The sequence below is a fragment of the Neltuma alba genome, unplaced genomic scaffold (genome assembly GCF_004799145.2).
Source record: "Neltuma alba isolate B1F8T4 unplaced genomic scaffold, ASM479914v2 tig00006763_pilon, whole genome shotgun sequence".
Classification (NCBI taxonomy): domain Eukaryota; kingdom Viridiplantae; phylum Streptophyta; class Magnoliopsida; order Fabales; family Fabaceae; genus Neltuma; species Neltuma alba.
Window position 1 is genome coordinate 104,318 of NW_021634573.1, and position 20,388 is coordinate 124,705.

Sequence of the window (20,388 nt, forward strand, 5' to 3'; positions counted from 1 at the left end):
CATAAATAACGATACTGAAACTTAAGCAAGCTCCAGTGAAATGCAATGGAGTGCAGACTGAATTTAGTTTTTTGGTCATAAAAAAGAGTAACGATATTTACAACGTTCAACTTTTATGTGAACTTCAGTTGTTTCTTTTCTTACAAAAAGTCTTATTTGAATTTGTTATATCATACATTATACTACCGTTAACATAAAATACTGAAATGTTAATAATACAATAAAATAAAACCTAGTGTTAGAAATTTTCAGTTCATCCCTTAATTTTAAAGAATACTTTTTCAGTCCTCTCACTAAGACCAAATGATTTGTTTTAACAATCATTTTTATTTTGGGAATTAAAGTTAACATATCAATATTGTTGGGAAAAAAATTTCAACATTTAAAATTTAAATATAAACATGGTTAATATAATTTTTGGTCTCTCAAGTTTGCATAAATTTTGGTTTTAGTCCCTCAACTTTCGAACCATGATTTTGGTTCCTCAAGAGGCAAAATGATTTAATTTTTTATTAAATTATAGAGACTAATGTTTTAAACAGAAAGAAACTCTAAGGACTAAAACCTATACTTTAAAACTTGAAGAACCAAAATCAAAATAAAAGAAAACTTGAGGGACTAAAAATTATATTAACCTATAAGCATTTATTGTTAATCGCTTTAGGGTGAAGAATTGAAATGGCATTTTATGAAATGGATTAATATAATTTTTTATTTCTGAAATCTGACTTCATTGGTTTTCATTCATAAAATTTGAAACCATTGATTTTGGTTACTGAAATTTGATCTTATTTTAATTCACCTAAAGATTTTTTGTCCTAGAGTAGTGTTTCTGGTTTTTGAAAAAAGGTATCAAGAGCCAAAATCACCAGTTTTAAATTTGAATAACCAAAATAAAAATGATGTCAAATTTTAAGGACTAAAGATGATATTAACTGTTATAAAATCAAGGGTATACTTTTTCCCAATAAACTAACACCTAAATCGTTAGAATTTTTCCGAATGAATAAATTTTTTGCGATATCATCACATAGAATCTTAGTCAAACTCTAGCTCTGGCCATTGGTTGTTGTAATGCATTTATTGCTAAAAGGGTTACGGGCAAGTAAGTCAATCAGAAAAATCTCTATATAAAGCTATAAACCCTCTGATCGAATTCATATTTATGCATTATAACCACTCACATTCATAGCTTCCAGATATACATATGGCGACAAAACCAGGCAATCTCTCAGATTGGCCTTGGAAGCCTCTTGGCAGCTTCAAGGTTCTTTTTTATTATTATTATTATTTCTCATTCCTTAATATGATCCTACTTCTTCATTATATTATATATTCTTAATTGTTACTGATATTTCATCTTTATTTATCTTCTTCGCTTGACCTTGACTCAATCAATTGGATTCATTTGTCCTATCAGATTCATGTGTTATATATTCTGACGTCATCTTTCTCATTGCTGCAATGCTTGATTTAACTTGTTTAGTCCGCTTCTTAACCATTTATTTAGCCTGAGTTCGAGATGAGTTCTATTCTTGTATATGTTTTATAAGAGTGATATTGCTGATAAAGGAATTATAGCTCTCAAATAATATTAATTATGTTAGTTCATTATTTAATAATTGATGATTAATAAAAAAGCGATATATCACGAAATTATCTTCACATCTATTAAATTTTAAGGAAATTATCTGCGCTAAAATAAATCTTTGAGCAAGAAACTAGAAAGGGAATATTGCTAAAAAATCCCCCATTACAAAATTTATTACCCCACGGCACTTAAAGACCCTGGTTTTTGAGCAAGTGCAACCCATACGTCGTCGGTGAATCCAACTCTTTTTTCTTTAATGTAACATATTTTCAGTTATGTACACTTGCCATTTCACACACACACACATATAGTTAAAGACATGTTACACATTTAAAAGAGAATTATACCGACGGAAGACAAGTTATACCTAGGTCCTTAAATAAATTTTAAGAATACTTGGGAAATAAATTAGCAATCAGATTTTTCAGCAATTTTCCCCATCGGAAATTAATTATTACTATATTTGGTGCTACACATGCTTGTGCAACTAAAATAACATATTGCATGAAACAAAAACTTGTACAAATTTTGCAGTTAAATATTGATGATTCAAGGTTCCAAGATTATTCATATTATTAAACTGACACATTATTTTGCCTTTTTGTTTTCATGATATGTATGTATGATGATGGATGATGGAATTGCTAAAGTACCTGATATTGGTCCCATGGGTTAGCCATAGCCTATACTCTGTCACGTGCACTGAGCGTGACCCATATTACTTTCTGATATTCCCAATTCTTTTGGTCAGAGTTCTACACATTCTGATCTGGAATTCTGTTTCTCGCTATCAAACTGCTAAAGGCACCAACAAGATCGTTGATAAAGGTCTTGAGTTCGACCAGGTTGACAGAGAAAGCACTGGTACAACTCAAAATATGATTAAAAACACCACTTGAATTCGATTTTTTAAAATCAATAGGAAATATAAGTCTTTTTAGTTTTACCTAATTTTTAATAAAATCCTTGTAATGTTTTTTTTTTAACTCTTTTGATCCATATAGTTTGAACTAATTTTAATCATATAGTTTTTTTATTAGATTCTTATACTTTCCCTTAATTTTTAATCAGGTCCCAGAGTTTGTTTTTTCCTTTTTGTCAATCACTTGAAACTACAAAAACCTCAACCTAATAATAAAAAAATAAAAACAGTAAAGCATGATTAGAACTAGGTGAAACTATAAGGACTTGGTAAAAAAAAAAAAACTATATTAATTTTTCCCTTTCAGTTATTGGGTGGATATTTTCTTTTTACATTTTTGGTATGGTTGTCATTATAAAATGGGAGAATTTCTATGAAGTCCCAAAGAAAGAACAAAATTATTAGAAAGTCCCAATGACAACAGAGCAATTTACAATAACAAGTTCTAGTATAGGAAATGATAATTACTCAATTGTTATTAGGACTTTTTAATAATTATCTTCTTTCTTGGCGACCCCACCAGTGGCTAGTCACCAGAGCTCTGGTGATATGTCACTGGAACTTCGATGACCAATCATTGGAGCTTCGGTGACTATTTTTTCTTATATATTGACTACTCTGTTTAGCTATTAACTACATTTGTTTTTATAACTCCGATGACTACTCTTGTTTACCTACTAACTACTCTAGTATTGTGATTGACTACTTTTATTTTTAAAATTTTGGTGACTATTTTTATTTAGCTATTGACTACTCTAATTTTGGTATTGACTACTTTTATTTCAAAAATTCAAAAAATGCATCAAGTGTTGTGAGAGATCTAGTAACTACTTTTTGTTTAGTTATTTACTATTCTTGTGTAGTCAATAACTATATGAAAATAGTCACCAGAATTTTGAAAGTAGTCATCAAGAATAAGAACAATATTGTCATTTCACATTATTTTAAAATTCCAAAATAGTACAGAGGTTCTAATTTGGAATTTTGAAATTCACTCATCCTAATTTGTCCTTTAACATTTTTAAGGGTATTTCAGTATCTTTTTCCCAAAATATTTTCTCATTGATTTTCTCTCCATTTTTTGCTCATCATCCAAACAAAGCCTAGAGGCGGGTATCCTTAGAAAAAACTGAAGTTGAAACAAGGCTTTGTTATGATTAAAAATATTCAAATTTCATTCTCTTCATTTCTATAACTCTTTCATGTCAATTTGCAGGGATGACCAGATCTTATTATCTGGACTTGTTTTATACCTAATTTACATGTTATTTCCTGGGGCTTCTCATCACTTACCCTATTGGAGAACAAACGGTATAGTTCTTACAGCTTTATTGCATGCTGGTCCAGTGGAGTTTCTTTATTACTGGCTTCACAGAGCTCTTCATCAGCATTTTCTTTATTCTCGCTATCATTCTTCCATTGTCACTGAGCCTATTACTTGTGAGTCCCTTTATCTCATCTTCATATTTCGATATACGTATTGTTTGAAACTTATTAATATTGTACAGTTTGCAGATGATGAGACTAGCCCAATATTCCCAGGAATGTCTTTTCATTTGTGATGTCTTCTGGCACATGTACGTACTACATCCTATTCTTAATTAAAAAAAAAAACCTAGATGACTAATTTGCAAATTAAATATTAAGAAAACTAAGTTATTTATTTGTAACAAATGTACATTGATTTCTTTTAATATGTGCGATTATTAAGAGTACTTTGTAAAAAAAATTATGAATTTAGAAGGAAAAAAGATTGACCTGTTATATTTAGTATTGAACTAAACTCCTTATCTAACTTTTATATCTAAGATTAGAGAGAGTATGTATGTACCTATATGATGCGCCATTGGCTTCAGTAAATGATATTTTGATAAAAGAATGTTACAAATGAGATCATACTTCTAATCGAAAGCTTCTTTCTATATGCATACTTAATTATATATATCAGATTAATTCGCTTCTTCTATTGAGAAATGGTTTGAATAATTTTTTGAATATGAGATCATTTTAAAAGATGATGAATTGAAAAGGTTTTGTTCTAATTTCAAAAACCTTATTCTTTACTGAATATTATAAGATTGCTGGCGTCTTTATGATTTGTTTTCATAATCATATGTATTTATATGAGTGCTAACGGACTAAATTAATACTCTAATAAAAGTATTAAACTGCATCAAAATATTATATTCTTTCAAATGCATGCATTCCTTATAAAATATTATTGACTATAACTCGTATGACGTTTGTTATTGCCAAATATTTGATAATATTTAAAGATAGTAGGAAGATATGCATGGCATTCATACACTTGAAAACGATCATTTCCCATTATGTCTCCAACACATAAACACTTTAACATTTTGAGAATATTATATGTACTATATGACTTCTTTTTTTATAGTGCTATATATATATATATATATATATCTGTGTGATATTTTCTTCACTCACGCTGTCGTGCAAATGAATAATATCATATCTATATATTATTGGAGAAATTAATTTGACGGTTTTTCTTATCTTTATGGCAGTTGTGATTCATCCATTTTCTGAACTCTTCTCATATTTCACGATGTTCTTAATACCAATAGTTACACTACTGTCGACAAGAACAGCCTCCATCGTATCCATATTTGGTTACATATTTTATATCGATTTCATGAACTACATTGGACACTGCAACTTTGAGTTCTTCCCAAAGAAGCTTTTCGCTCTCTTTCCCTGGTTCAAGTATTTCTGCTACACGCCATCGTAAGTCTCTATTCTGGACCAATATTGTAATCTTAATTTATTCTTTTTTTCCAATATATTTTATATAAAAATAAAGGTTGATAAATTCTATATTTTATCATGGATATATAATACTCATCCAATCCTGATTATAAGTAGGAGAGAGAAATTTTTTTATCATATTGATAAATCACATCATTAAATTTTTATATAAATGTTACATTTTTATCTTTTATTTATTATTGTGTAATCTGTTATTTTCTTGAAAAATATAAAATTAATTAAAGATGAGTAAATTTGGTAAGTTATTAAATGTTAATAAAAATTTAATGAGATTTAAAGTTTTTTTTAGTTCCAGTCAAACATACTAAAAGTGACTTATAAAGAGGATTAGAAGATCATGTTGTAAACAATGATATATTTCTATGATCGTTTTAGAAGGGTTGCTCACATCTAGAGTTACCTAGAGTTGAAGTATTCTCTTCGGAATCAATAAAAGTTAGTTGCATCATCAAAGATTTTAGAATATCTTGAATGTTTGTTTTTACACCTAATAAATAGTTAAATACCATAAATTTAAAAACATAACGCCTGTTTGATTATTTTTTAGTTTATTTTTATGTTTTTAAAATGGTTTTTTCAGAATTACTTTTTCTTTTTCCTATACAAAGAATGGGGGGGCAAATGAAACTTTTGTCCGCTGTTTCTTTTCATGGATATAGACTCACAATAATAACAAAGTCAGGATTGGTACAGGTTTCATTCGTTGCATCACACCAAATTTAGGACAAATTACTCTCTATTCTTGCCAATATATGATTACATGTATGGCACAGTGGATGAATCCACGGATGAAACTTTTGAGGCATGTTTGAAGAGACCAAAGGATTCCGCAGATGTGGTTCACTTGACCCACCTGACAACGTCGGACTCTATCTATCATCTTCCATTAGGGTTTGCTTCTTTAGCCTCAAACCCTCAAACCTCAAAATGGTATCTTCGTTTGATGTGGCCCTTCACTTTTGTTATTAACTTAATGGCTTGGATATATGGTCATACCTTTGTCTCCGAAAGGAACAGTTTGGAAAAGCTTAATTTTCAATCATGGGTTGTACCAAGATTTACAAGACAAATAAGAATTTGGCCTTAGTTTAACATAATTAAACATCATATTGTAACTCACTTTACGTTTTATCATGGTCACATTCTCCTTCTGTATGATACAGTATCTCCCAGAAAGGCAAACGAAAAGACTGAACAAGATCATTGAAGGGGTAATTCTTGAGGCTGATTCATCTGGCGTTAAGGTGCTTAGTCTAGGGCTTCTTAATTAGGTTAGTTTACATCATTTTCCATCTGTTAAAATTTTACATTTTTTTTTTGAAATGTTTAAGCCAATTGTGTGATTATATGCAGAAAGAAGAGCTGAATGCATATGGTGAATTATAAATCAAAAAGTTCCCAAAACTAAAGGTAAAGATTGTAGATGGAAGTAGCTTAGCCGCTGCTATTGTTGTGAACAGCATTCCCAAAGGTACAGGTCAGGTGCTTCTGCGTGGCAACTTTGATAATGTTTCCTTCTCTATAGCCAAGTCTTTATGTGAAGCAAATGTGCAGGTAGCCATGTCTTAAACTTCTATTTAATTTTAACTTCATATGACAGAGGAACCATGCAAAGCCCAGTAAACTTTATGAAACTGGTGGGATTAATCTAATTTATTAAGATCTCAAGATTTGGTGAGCAGGTGACTATGTTATATCAAGATGAGTTAACTAACACTACCAGAAAAAAGGCTTTTAACAGTGGTTAAAAGTGGTTTTTCACGGCGGTTTTGAAGACGAGGTTGATAAAGGCGATATTGAAAGGTAAACAAAACATGGCGGTTGAAAACCGCTGTGGAACCGCCATGGAAAATTAAAATTTGATGGCGGTTATTTGTATAACCGCCATTAAAAAAATCTTTTTTTTTTTTTGAATTCTGCTTGATTTTCATTTTTACCACTTTGCAGTTTACAGGTCCAAATACATGTAGGCAGTGCAGAATACGTAGAACAAGATCAATTAGTTAGTTAATATATACATCATTGAAATTTCTTTTACACAAAGCAAAAATAGAGAAACCAATAGAACTAAGGGGAACCTAAGACCAAAGAACACGTATAGGCTAGGAACCAAGAGAACCAGCAATTCTGAAAACAAAAGTAACTACTTCTGTCTGTACAATAGAAATCATGAACATGTATAAGAGGGAACCAAGAGAAAATATCTAACAATGAATTTTTTGGGAAATGACCTAACTATTTGAAAGCTAAGTTTCAATATTTTGTACCAATGTTGTTGACAAAGTGTCCTCATCAAGTTGATATCATCCATGGGATATGGTGCAGTATTTTGAAATACCTGTTAATAAAAAATAACATAGTAAACTTAGTCAAAAATGTAAAATAAATTGAAGAATGTCATGCAACGTAACTCATCTTTACCTTGTCTAATTTCTCAGTCACTCCTATTTCAATGATGTCATTCATGTAGCGGATAACATAATATCCACATTCAACATGTCCTTGTTGACAACGGTACTAACAAAATGAAATATAAAATTGAATATTAGACGTTATTGATTATATACATTAACTTTAATTCATCTAAAAAGGTTTAAAAGTTAGTTCAAAACGACATACCTTTGGAAGAATCCATATTGGTAGTTGTCTATTTTGTTTAATTGCTATAACATTAAAATCATGAAAATCCCTATTAACAGTATAAAAGAAAATGATATTAGAGCATGTTTTAATAAACTTCACAAGTAATAAATATATAAACATAAACTAACATGTCGATGACATCTTTGGTTTTTTCGGATGGACTTCTACAGAGTGAATCGAACTAGTAAACTTCGTTATCAAAAGGAGCACAAACAATTAGAGTCCAATGATAACTGCAAAAGACAAACCATGTTAATTATAATCCTACACATACAACTTGTGTATCTCAAATACAATAATACACTTATCCTTCCACGTAAGGTACAAAATATATTGGCTTTCTGGTCTAAGTCATTGTGGTTATCATGTAGATCGACCTCGCTTCCACAGTATTAAGCTCTTTCTGCACCCTTTGAGGACACATAAAACCATATGTTCCTCCAAGTCCTCTGGTTCGACAGATTTGAGTAAAGTGCCTGTTGTTCAAATAAGAAACATTAGGACATGCATAAAGTATAACATGAAATAAGAAAATGATATTGTAACTTACAAAATAACGAGCTGCATGAAGACTATATCAAGCCCCTCAAAGTTGAGGAACTGAACGAGGTCCTTCTTGTCAACGGTGAAGTCATATGCTATATCTAAACCCACAATCTCCAACGGCATCTTAAAAGTAACAGGCTTATCTATGTTTGGCACTACGGAATGAAGAACCTCCAAACTGGAATACATAAGCGCAACATCACTAGGAAAAGGCAAGAGTACAGGATCTGATGATGCGCTCGCTGTGGCCTTCTTCGCTGCCGCCTTCTTCACCATTGGCTTTACAATAAGTCTCTTTGGCCACAAAATGAAATGTCCTTTAGCTTGGGCTAAGAGTCAAACCTCATCAGTAGGATTGGGCATTGGTGTAACCCCCTAACCATGAACAATTCTCTCTACTGTCATCCTTGCTTGATCGCTCGGAATTGTGTTGCCGTGAATCGTTATGCCCACGAATGCTTGACCACTACCGATATGAATAGGTGAATTTTCATAATCCACATAGAGAGTACATGGCAGCCCATTGTCTTCGACAGGTCAGGGCTAGGGTCAGGGTCAGACACTGTCAATTGCTGTGTCTGATTATTACTGCCCTTCCCGTTTTTTATTACAAGTGAACCCTGAAACATAATATGAAATTAGTTAAGGCACATTAAATAAGTTTAAATGGATCAAATGAACCTTTAGAAGATTTGAAAAGATGTGTGATTATTACTTAGGAAGGTTCAGATACTCGGGGCATCTGGAATCCACTCGTGGCCATCATCATCAGAGTCTATTGAAACTTAGCATCAAATTCGTCACATATCTTTTGCATCTCTACCATGTGTTGTTGACTAAGTTCAGCTCGAACTCTCTTTGTTTCTTCCTGTACTCGTTGGTCGAGCTCCTTTTTGGATACCATGTTAGTAGAGGATGATCTAGTGCTTCTTCGTGAAGCAAAGCCAAAAAATTCTTTAATACCAATCCCTTTAAGGGTCCCTCTGACTCTGCCGGGATGGTCAGCCTTTCCAATGGCAGTAGCCAAGATATCCATCCGTCCTTGAGGGATGAATGTACCTTGGGATAATTGCTCCTCAAGTGTATCCTGTAACATTAAAGCAACAAATTCAATTTAAGATAATTGAAAAAAGCAATTAATGAAACATAATTCTTAAATATTACTTACAATCCTCTCAGCAACAGCAGTAGACTGTGGAGTAATGTATTGACCCTTTTAATCCTCACCGCCTTCCATTTGTCTTGGCGAGAAGGACGCTCAATGGGTGAAATGTAGCCAGTAGGATCTGAAGCAGTAGCCATTTGTGCATTCTTCATCCGTTCCTCCATCATACTTCTTTCCAACCCACCATACCCTGCACAAGACATGGTATGTGGATACACATTCTGCTTAGATATTTGTTTGTTCTTCTGACTCAATGCCTATGACAATGAAACAAATTCGACAAAGTTAGTTTAGTTAAATAAAATATGACCTGATTAAAAACTAAGTTTGAAGAAACCAAACCTGAAATGCAGGGTCTTTATGTTGCTTCACAAAACTCTCCAATGCCTCGTCACTAATAAACGAATATCTTTCCTTAGGATGCTCACCCTTTCTTTTTCCACAAATATAATGTTTTGTAAGCGTGGCTTTAAAATCCCTCCATCATTTATCAAGTTGCTTAAATAGACGGTCTCTCTTTTGCTCAGTGGCAGGAATATCAAATGTCAGCTACAATACAATAATAGCATAGAGTTATAAAGTAAATAAGCAATTATAATTGAAACAAGTAGAGAAAACAATTCATAATATACCAATATATCCTCCCAAATATTTTGCTTCAAATCTTTATCCACCTTCTTCCAGCTAAGAATGTGAATGCCAATCTTACTGCGTGCGACATAACCCACATAACTAGTAAATTGAGCCCCAGCCTTTCCTATAGGCTTCAAATCATCATCAAACTCCACTGTAATCCTCATAGGCTATGTGGTCTTATCATGTAAAGCTAAATGCCTCATACAGGTTGACCCTCTACCCTTTCTCTAGCTAGTAAAAGAGTTGTCATCGCCAAAACCCTGTTGACCGGATCCGTCCATTTCCTGTTTAAAGAACAACAAATTAATAAATGTAAGAATAAGAAATATCAAGTTAATATAAAACATTATTAAGTATATTTAACAAAAAACATCAAATAATTCATTTAAGCCTTACAACGATTATCCTCCCAAATTCCTTCACAATGATCATCTCTAACAGCATAGTCATCATCTACCAAATCTAATTCAACTGTTTTAGGTCGAGTAGCTATGAAAGGCAGGGTTTCATCAAGATTAAGCTCTAAGTCACCATCATCTCCACCAACTCCTTGCTTTTTACCTTGAAGCACGATAGACAATTTCTTTTTTCCTAGATCGGAAACAAAAAACACTTGTTTTGCTTGACTTGCCAAAATAAATGGCTCGTCTCTATATCCAAACCTCTCAAGATCGACCGAAACAAATCTAAATTCTTCATCCACTTGCATAGCATTACTATTAACCCACTTACATTTGACGACGGGAACTTTAAACTTGGTATAGCTAACCACCCATATCTCTTCTATTATTTCATAATAGGATATTGCTGCCAACGTTGGGTTTCTATCTTTAGAACTAGCAAAATACATAGCTTCTGCTACTACCATCACCCCACTATTCTGCATGGTACTCTTATCGTCTTGGGTTTTTGTGTAAAAAGAATAACCATTTATGTCATATCCGCCCCAACACAAAACCTCAAAAGAAGGCCTTGCAGCTAGCCTCTGTTTTGTCTTAGAAGGATTGCTATCTTTTAACACTTCTTGCTTGAACCACTCTACAATGACTTATTATGTTCATTAGTTAGTTGCATATCGTTCTTTCTTGGTTCAAGTTCTTCAGCATATTCTTGTGAGCATTCAAGTAAGGCAAAACTTCATCCGTGTTGTTTAAAATGTATAGATGTGCCTGCATTACAACTTGACATAGACCTCATTATGACACCCCATGTTCCCTTGCTTCTTCTCCCTTGATCATGTTGAGATTGAGGAAGACCAACTGCCTTTACCCTGTCAATATATGCGTTATAAAACTCAACTGCCTCCTTAGCTACATATCTCTCAACAATTAATGCCTCAGGCCGATAAGGATTCTTAGAGTACCCTTTTAGGATTTTCATGTATCTCTTAAAAGGGTACATCCATCTTAAACACACAGGGCCACAAAGTCTTATCTCTTGCACAAGATGAGCTATCAAGTAGACCATAATATCAAAAATGATGGAAGAAAATGCATTTCCAATTGGGAGAGGATCACATAATCTTCATTTTCTAATTCATCCAACTCAGCAGGATCAATGACTTTGCTGTAAATGGCACTAAAAAACATACAAAGTCTTGTAATAGTATTTCTCACATTGGTTTTCATAATGCCTTGAATAGCAAGTGGAAGTAATTGTTGCATCAACACATGACAATCGTGAGACTTCATTCCCGTTATCTTCAAATCTTGCATTGAAACGAGTTTGCTTAAACTAGAAGAATAACCTTGTGGCACCTTAATACTATTGACAAAACCACAGAAGCTTCTTTTCTCTTCTTTTGATAATGTGTGCGCAGCTGGATGTAAATAAGCCCTCTTACCATTTCTTTCTTGTGGGTGGAGGACATTTCTTATTCTAATTTCGACTAAGTCTCGTCTTGCATTGATTTAATCCTTAGTCTTTCCACTTATATACAAAAATGGACCAACAAGGCTCTCACACACATTCTTCTCCACATGCATTACATCTAGACTATGCCTCCCATGAAGACTTTTCCAATATGAAAAATAAAAAAAGATAGATCTTTTTGTCCATATATTCCTCTCACTGGCAGTCTTCTTCTTCTTTTTACTGAAGATCACATTAATTCCCTCCACTCGCTGATAAACTTCTTCTCCAGTTAATGGTCTTGGAGCCATTTTATATTCTTGTGAGCCATTAAATGCCTTTTTCAATTTACGGTAAGGGTGATACTGACTAAGAAACCTTCTGTGACCAAGGTATACTGTCTTCCTGCCATGTTAAAGTTACATATAGTGGGTGCCTTCTTCACATATTGGGCATGCTTTATGCCCCTTAACACTGTATCTTAACAAATTTCCATACGCCAGAAAGTCATTTATCATGGTGAAGATCATGGCATGTATATTGAAGGTCTCTTTTTTATATGCATCAAACACATCAACACCTTCCTCCCATAATTTCTTCAGATCCTCAATCAAAGGTGCCAAATACACATCGATATCGTTTCCCGGCTGTTTTAGCCCTAAGATCAATAAAGATAGCATGATATACTTTCTTTTCATACATAACCAAGGAGGCAAGTTGTAAATTACGAGGAGCACTGGCCAAGCACTATGTGTGCTACTAAGATTACCATATGGGTTAATTCCGTCCATACAAAGCCCTAGCCGAAGGTTTCTTGGCTCGCAACCAAATTGAGGAAATTTTTGATCTATTGTTTTCTATTGAGGAGAATCTGTCGGGTGACAAAGCTTTCCATCACATATTTTCTCATCAAAATGCCATCTCAAGTTCTTTGCATCTATAGCATTAGCAAATAGACGCTTAAATCATGGTATTATTGGAAGATACCACATAACCTTCAAAGGAGAACCTTTGGTCATCTCATTATAATCACCATCATCTTTCTTCATTTTGTATCTTGAAGTCCCACATTCAGGGCACTTATTCAACCCTTCATAATCATTTCTGAATAATATGCAGTTATTAGGACACGCATGTATCTTCTCATATTCCAAACCCATTGGACACAAAATCTTCTTCGCCTCATACATTTCGAAAGTGAATTCCCCTTTTGGAAGAATATCACTCAGCAATTCAAGCAATTCCACAAAACTAGCATCGGTCTAACCATTTCTTGCCTTCAAGTTCATCAGTTTCAACACGGTTGTCAACCTTGTGTAATCATCTTTGCACCCTGGGTATAAAGGCGTCTTTGCATCACTACACAAAGTTTCAAAGGTGGGAGAGAACTGTGTAGAGGATTTAGACTTTATGTCATGAAACATATCCTAAATTCTATCACCAAAGTCTTCATTCACAACCTTCTCCTTTGTAGACAGTGTAATCTTTCTAATTTCTCCATGCCATATCCAATTTGTATACCTCAAATTTATCCAATCACAGATAAGATGCTCTTTTATCTCATAAATACTCCGTCGACTATTGTTTAAACATTTGACACAAGGATAATAGTACAATCCATCTCTTTTACTAGGGGCATTTCTTTCAACAAACTTAAGAAACCTTTCAACCCCATCCTCATATTCCTTGCTAATTCTCTTAATTTTCATCCAACTACGATCCATTGTTCTACAGAGTCAATGAATATAGTTTTCAAGCTCAATTCTAATTCCTTAATTCAAATATTGAAATAATAAAATCATTAAATGTTAGTCAATAAATTAAAATTGACTAACACTTAATTACAAATTAAAGGGAATGTCTCTTTTTTAAAAATAAAAAATTCGACAAAATTTCCCCTTAACAACTATGTACAAATTAAACACCAAATTAGGGAAAAAAACTCAAAATTTTTAATCAACATGAATCCAAAAATATAACAAATAAAACAAAAGTAAAAATAACATATTTTAACAGTGAAACAGTTAAACAAAAATTATTTTAATAAACAAAAAAAACTATTGTTCATAACATATTTCAACATGATAAATTTGAAAAAATATAACAAATTTGAAGAAATATAACAAAAATAAAAATTTAATTTCAAACCAATTCAATTAATAAAGATTCTTAAAGCTAAAACTTTTGAATTCAAAATGGGAACACAAATGATATCCATTTGCAATGAAATTTTAAACAACACTTTACTATCAATCAAAGTTCATAACAAAAAAAAAACACAAAATAACAAACAGATTATTTATTACTAAATTCTCATATTGATTACAAAAAAACTACTAAAAATAGAAATAAATATGAAAAAATTATAAAAAAAATCAAAAACTTCACAACTAGTCAACTTCAAACATTTAAACATGTTTCTAAGAATTAAGTTTTTCTCATATCAAATGCCCACCAATCAACGATTCAAGCACATAAAAAACGCAAAATAAACAATACAAGCCGACCACAATGTAAAACTAACAAACCCATTTGAAATACAACATATTTTCATGGTCAAAACATTCAACAAACTAAGAAAAATTGAAAAGAATGAAAGAAGAGGATACTCACAGAGTAGAGATGATTCAAATGCGAAATGACGGGCATTCGAACGGCGGCTAACGGTGGCAAGACACCACAAGCTAAATAGAGGAGTTTAAACGGTGGGGGAGTGGGGGGCATGGCCGGTAATGGAAGTTTTTTGGTGGTGGGACAGAGGGGGACCACGGCGCACTACTGATGAAATGAGAAAGAAATGACAAAACACGAAGGCACCGTAGGGCTAAATGAAAACTTTCCACGGCGGTTTTCTTAAACACCACTGTGGAAAATCAAAATAATTCAAGTTATTTACAAAAAGGCCACCACCTTTTTTTCCACGTCGTTTTTCTGCTTAACTGCCATTATTTTGCGACATTAAAAGTCTTTTTTCTAGTAGTGTAAGCTTCATCTAGGACTCTGCAAAAAGTCTAAAGAAAGCTTCGTGGAATGTTCTCGATTAAAATAAACAACCATGCAGACAATGAATGTAAAATCTCGATCTATTATACACGTATAACGTCAAAACACAGCAGTAATATATCTAGATACAAGCATTAAAGCCACAAGATAACAGCAAAGTCAGAGAAAGGAAGAAACTTCCAGAGAGGAAAAGAGTAGAATATTCAAAGAGGAGAACGTCTAGATGGAGGGAGAGCAGAGACCTAATTCACATAATCCACACCTCTCTCTTTCTTCTAACAGAATATATCATCACTCCTTCCACATTTCCATGTGAGCTTACGTTCACGAGTGCTGCGTCGTGGTCCCACCTCATCATTCGGCCTACTGTAGCCCACCTCATCCTAGTTCGTGGCTGGGCCCATAACAATACCCCTGGAATGAATTGGACCTTGTCCCCAAGGTCAAAAGCAGAGTATAGTTGCTAGAATTCATGTAGAGGTTCCCAGGTAGCGTGGTCGTTGCCATCCCATTGAACCAGAATTTGAGGGACCCAAGTATCCCTAATTAAAATGGACTGAGAATTGAGAACAACCATAGGTTGAATGATAGGACCTTCAGGTTCAGTCATTAAAGGCAAGGGGACATACGGAGTTGTGAAAGATCCTTCATAAGGTTTCAGCATACAGACATGAAAGACTGGGTGGATTTTTACTGTGTCCGAAAGCTACAATCTGTAGGCGACATAACCCACTTTATGAGTAATAGGAAAAAGACCAAAGTACCGTATTGCAAGCTTTTGATGTTTTCTCAAAGCCACATAATTTTCCCTATACTATTGAAGTTTCACGAAAACAAAATCACCCACTTCAAAATGTGATTCCATGAGGTTTATATCAGTAAATTTCTTCATTCGTAGTTGTGCCCTCCCCAGATTATGCTTTAACTGCAATAAAATAGCATCACAGAGTTGCAGCTACGCCATAACATCTGTGGAAACCTCTGAGGAAAATACAGCAGGAAGAATTGATGGGGGATCTCTGCTGTATAATGCTTTAAACGGTGCCATCCCAATCGCTATATGATCAGAGGTATTATACCAAAATTCGACCCATAGGAGATAGTCCAACCAGTGTCGAGGGTAGTTGAATACATAGCATCTCAAATACATTTCTAAACACTTATTCAAAGCCTCAGATTGGCCATCTGATTGAGGATGGTAAGAAGAACTCATATTCAACTTAGTGCCATGCAAACTAGTCAAATGGTGTCAAAACGTGCTTAAAAAAACCTTGTCCCTATCGAAAACAATAGTCTTTAGGAACCCATATAACTTAACAACAGAATGTATAAAAGCCTCGGCAACATGCTGACTATTATAAGATTGTTTCAAAGGCATAAAGTAGGCATATTTAGAAAGATAATCAATCACCACAAAAATGACAAAATGACCACATACTAGAGGCAAGGCAGTAATAAAATCCATAGCAATGTCATCCCAGACTTGGTCAGGGATAGGCAACAGAGACAAGAGACCAGCAAGATGAGTTTGCAAACCTTTCGCCTGTTAACAGGTGAGGCATTGTTTCATAAAGTCCTGAATATTAGACTTCATGCAAGGCCAGTAGAAAACAGCAGCCATTCTGTGGTAAGTACGCAAGGTACTCGAGTGACTACCAAGGGGAGAGGCATGGAACTCAATCAATAACTTCCTAATAATCTATGTGGCAGTAGCAGGAATCACCAGCCTATGCTTCTTATATAATAAACCATCCTAACACTTGTAATCAGAGTCAAATGAGGGGTTCTACAAATGGTGCTTTATCATCTCCTGCACAATAGGGTAGGACTGCAAATCAGATAAAATGTCATTCATAAGAGAAGAAGAAATCTGCACCATCGCCATACAGTCAACGAGAGATAGAGAGTCAGTGACAATGTTTGATTTGCCTCTCCTATACTCAATGGTATAATCATACCCCATCAGTTTAGGTAGAAATGCCTCCTGCTCTGGAGTTTGGATTACTTGCCCACCCAAATGCTTCAAACTCTCTTGATCAGTCCGAATGACAAAGCGATGCCTAACGAGATAGTGCTGAAACTTTGAGACAGTTTGAGTAATATCATACAGTTCCCTAACATATGTTGATTGAGCTTGTAATCGCGGGGATAGTTGCTTCGAAAAATAAGCAATGGGGTGTTTGCCCTGAAGCAGTATAATGCCAATCCCTTTTCCCTAAGCATTAGTCTCTAGTATGAATGGCTGTGTAAAATCCGGTAGTGCCAATGTAGGGGCTGTAGTCAAGGCCAACTTTAGTTGGTCAAAAGCATGTTGGGCTTCCTCGGTCCAGTGAAAGGAGTTTCTTTGTAACAATTTGGTCAGCGGGCAGGCTAACTCTGCATAATGGTGAATAAAACATCTATAATAACCAGATAGTCCTAAGAAGCCCTTCAACTGGGTAACAGTACAGGGTGGGGCCATTGTTGAATGGCAGAAATTTTGGTGGAATCCATATCAATTCCCTTGGACGATATAACATGTCCCAGATATTCCACAGAGGTGCGGCCAAAAGAACACTTAGATATTTTAGCAAAAAGATGATTGGCAGCCATTAATTTTAGAACCTCTTCCAGATGCTGCAAATGTTATTCCCAACCAGTATTGTAAACCAAGATATTATCAAAGAAGATCAACACAAATTTACGTAGGAATGGTCAAAAAACTAAATTCATAAGAGCTTGAAATGTGGCTGGCACATTTGTTAATCTGAAGGGCATGACAAGCCATTCATATAAACCTTGATGGGTCTGGAAAGCTGTCTTTTCTCTATCATCAGTATGCATCAGTACCTAATGGTACCCAGAGCGTAAGTCCAGTTTAGAATAATAAGTGGAGCCTCCTAATTCATCTAACAATTCATCCACAATGGGTATGGGGAAAGAGTCTTTGATCGTGACCGTATTAAGAGCTGGGTAATCAACATAAAACTGCCACGTACCATCTTTCTTTTTGACTAATATAACAAGGGCAGAGAACGGGCTAGTGCTAGGTTGAATCAACCCATCTTGAAGTAACTCAGTGACCATCCTTTTAATCTCATCCTTCTAGCTAAAAGGATACCGATAAGGGCACACTTTCACCGGCCCCACACCTTCTTGTAATACAATCCTCCTGATAGTTGTGTAACATTATATGGTCTTTAACTAACTACATAACATCTGACCTCTAGTTTCAAGCCACCGGTAAAACAGTCCAACAGTACTTCGTCAGAGACGCCTTTGGTCCGATTGGCTGGGGTTAAGAATTCCTTGCAATACTCATTAGCTGACACTGTCTGCAAGAGCTTAAATAACCAAACCTGAGGCTAATCATATGGAGATGGGCCATATCTATTTTCTTTAGCATGGGTCAAAGAATGCCAACTGGTAATCAACATTGCCTTCTGCTGCATTTGAAACCACGGAACCATCTCACTTTGAAATTCACAGAGGCGATGATGATCTTCTGTATATCGGGCGTATGCTAGTACTCAAAGTACTGTTTGGCGTGAAAAATCCACATAGTCGGGTCCACCCCACTGAACTTTGGAAAGTCGAGTTTAATGGTCTTTGCAGAACCAGAGTGGCCGGCCTAGGAAGAACCTGCACCAATAGGTGAAGTCTCACCCAATATCTCAGATTGACAATTCGGGGAGCTTAGATTCCTGCTCAAGTTCTTGATCGATATTTCCAATTTGTCAAAACGAGGCTAAGTAGTATTCATTATAATATCTAAATTCGATTCTAATCGATCAAACCACGCGTTATTATTAGCATCAATGCCATCCATTCTTTCCTTTGTGGATTTCTCCATCTGATCCATATACTCAGCTAACGCTTTCACCTCAACCTGCACATTTTTCACCTCAGCTTGTATGTCCTTGAAACATGTAGCTTCTGCCATGACAGTCATTGGTCAGTGAAAGCACCAAATGGAATGTTCTTGATTAAAATAAACAACCACACAGACAATGAATGTAAAATCTGGATCTATTATATATGTATAACATCAAAACATAGCAATAATATATCCAGATACAAGCATCAAAGCCACAAGATAACAGAAAAGTCAGAGAAAGGAAGAAACTATTAGAGAGGAAAAGAGTAGAATATTCAGAGAGGAGAACATCCAGACAGAGGGAGAGCAAAGACCTAATTCACATAATCCACACCTCTCTCTTTCTTCTAACAGATATATCGTCACTCCTTCCGTATTTTCCATGTAAGCCTACTTCACGAGTACTGCATCATGGTCCCACCTCATCGTTCAGCCCATTGTAGCCCACCTCATCCTGGTTCGTGGCTGAGCTTATAGTACTTTGCACTTTCAACAGCTTCTTATGAGAAGAAGGCGAATGCATATGGTGAAATTTTAACTTCAATACACTGTTACTACTGATTGATATTGTTGAAGTTTTATTTCACTTTTCCCCCTTTATTAGGATGATATAATAACAATTTGCAGATATGGTTGGTGGGAGATGGATGGAATGAAGATGAACAGATGAAAGCACCAAAAGGCTCATTATTCATTCTATTTTCTCAGTTTTCTCTAAAGAAAATGCGAACAAATTGCTTCTACCACTATACTCCTGCAATGAAGGCTCCTCCTTCAATCAAGAACAAGCATTCTTGTGAGGTCAGTACTAATATGCATCTAGATTCAAACATATAGTTTAATTATGGACACCTCAATATATTCATCAATGCTTAATAATACCTAATGTTTTAATTTTGTATATATGAATCTCATTTTCCAATAATTGAAGAATTGGCTTCCAAGAAGAGCAATGAGTGCTTGGCGTATAGCTGGAATAGTACATGCCTTGGATGGAATGTACATAAATGTGGCTCTGTTACTTTCAGTCTCCATGAAATTTGGGATGCGACTATCCGTTATGGTTTTCAACCTTTGGATGCTCTTCTTTAGTCCAGTAGTTGTTTCAACTTATTTGTGCGTGTGCGTGCATGAGCCGTATGAGATACACACACACACGCTTTATTAATTATTGACGACTTCTATAAGGGTACTTAAATTGTAATATTGTTGTGGTTCTAATCTTTGAGGAGACTCATTTCACGTAAGTCATGTTTGAGTAATCGTTTTATCGTAATCAGTAAGTTGTTTTAAGATTGTCAAGTATCATAAAAGGGTTTTGACTTGAGAGTTTGGTGAACGTGTGTTACATGTTGTACAAATGCAGTGTTCTAAATATATAT

The 20,388-nt window shown here is 34.5% G+C and overlaps 1 pseudogene; it reads left to right on the top strand.

Moving 5' to 3' along the window:
• The first annotated feature begins 1,207 nt into the window (after positions 1-1,207).
• Positions 1,208-20,098, top strand: LOC114751124 (very-long-chain aldehyde decarbonylase CER1-like; annotated as a pseudogene).
• Positions 20,099-20,388: the final 290 nt, after the last annotated feature.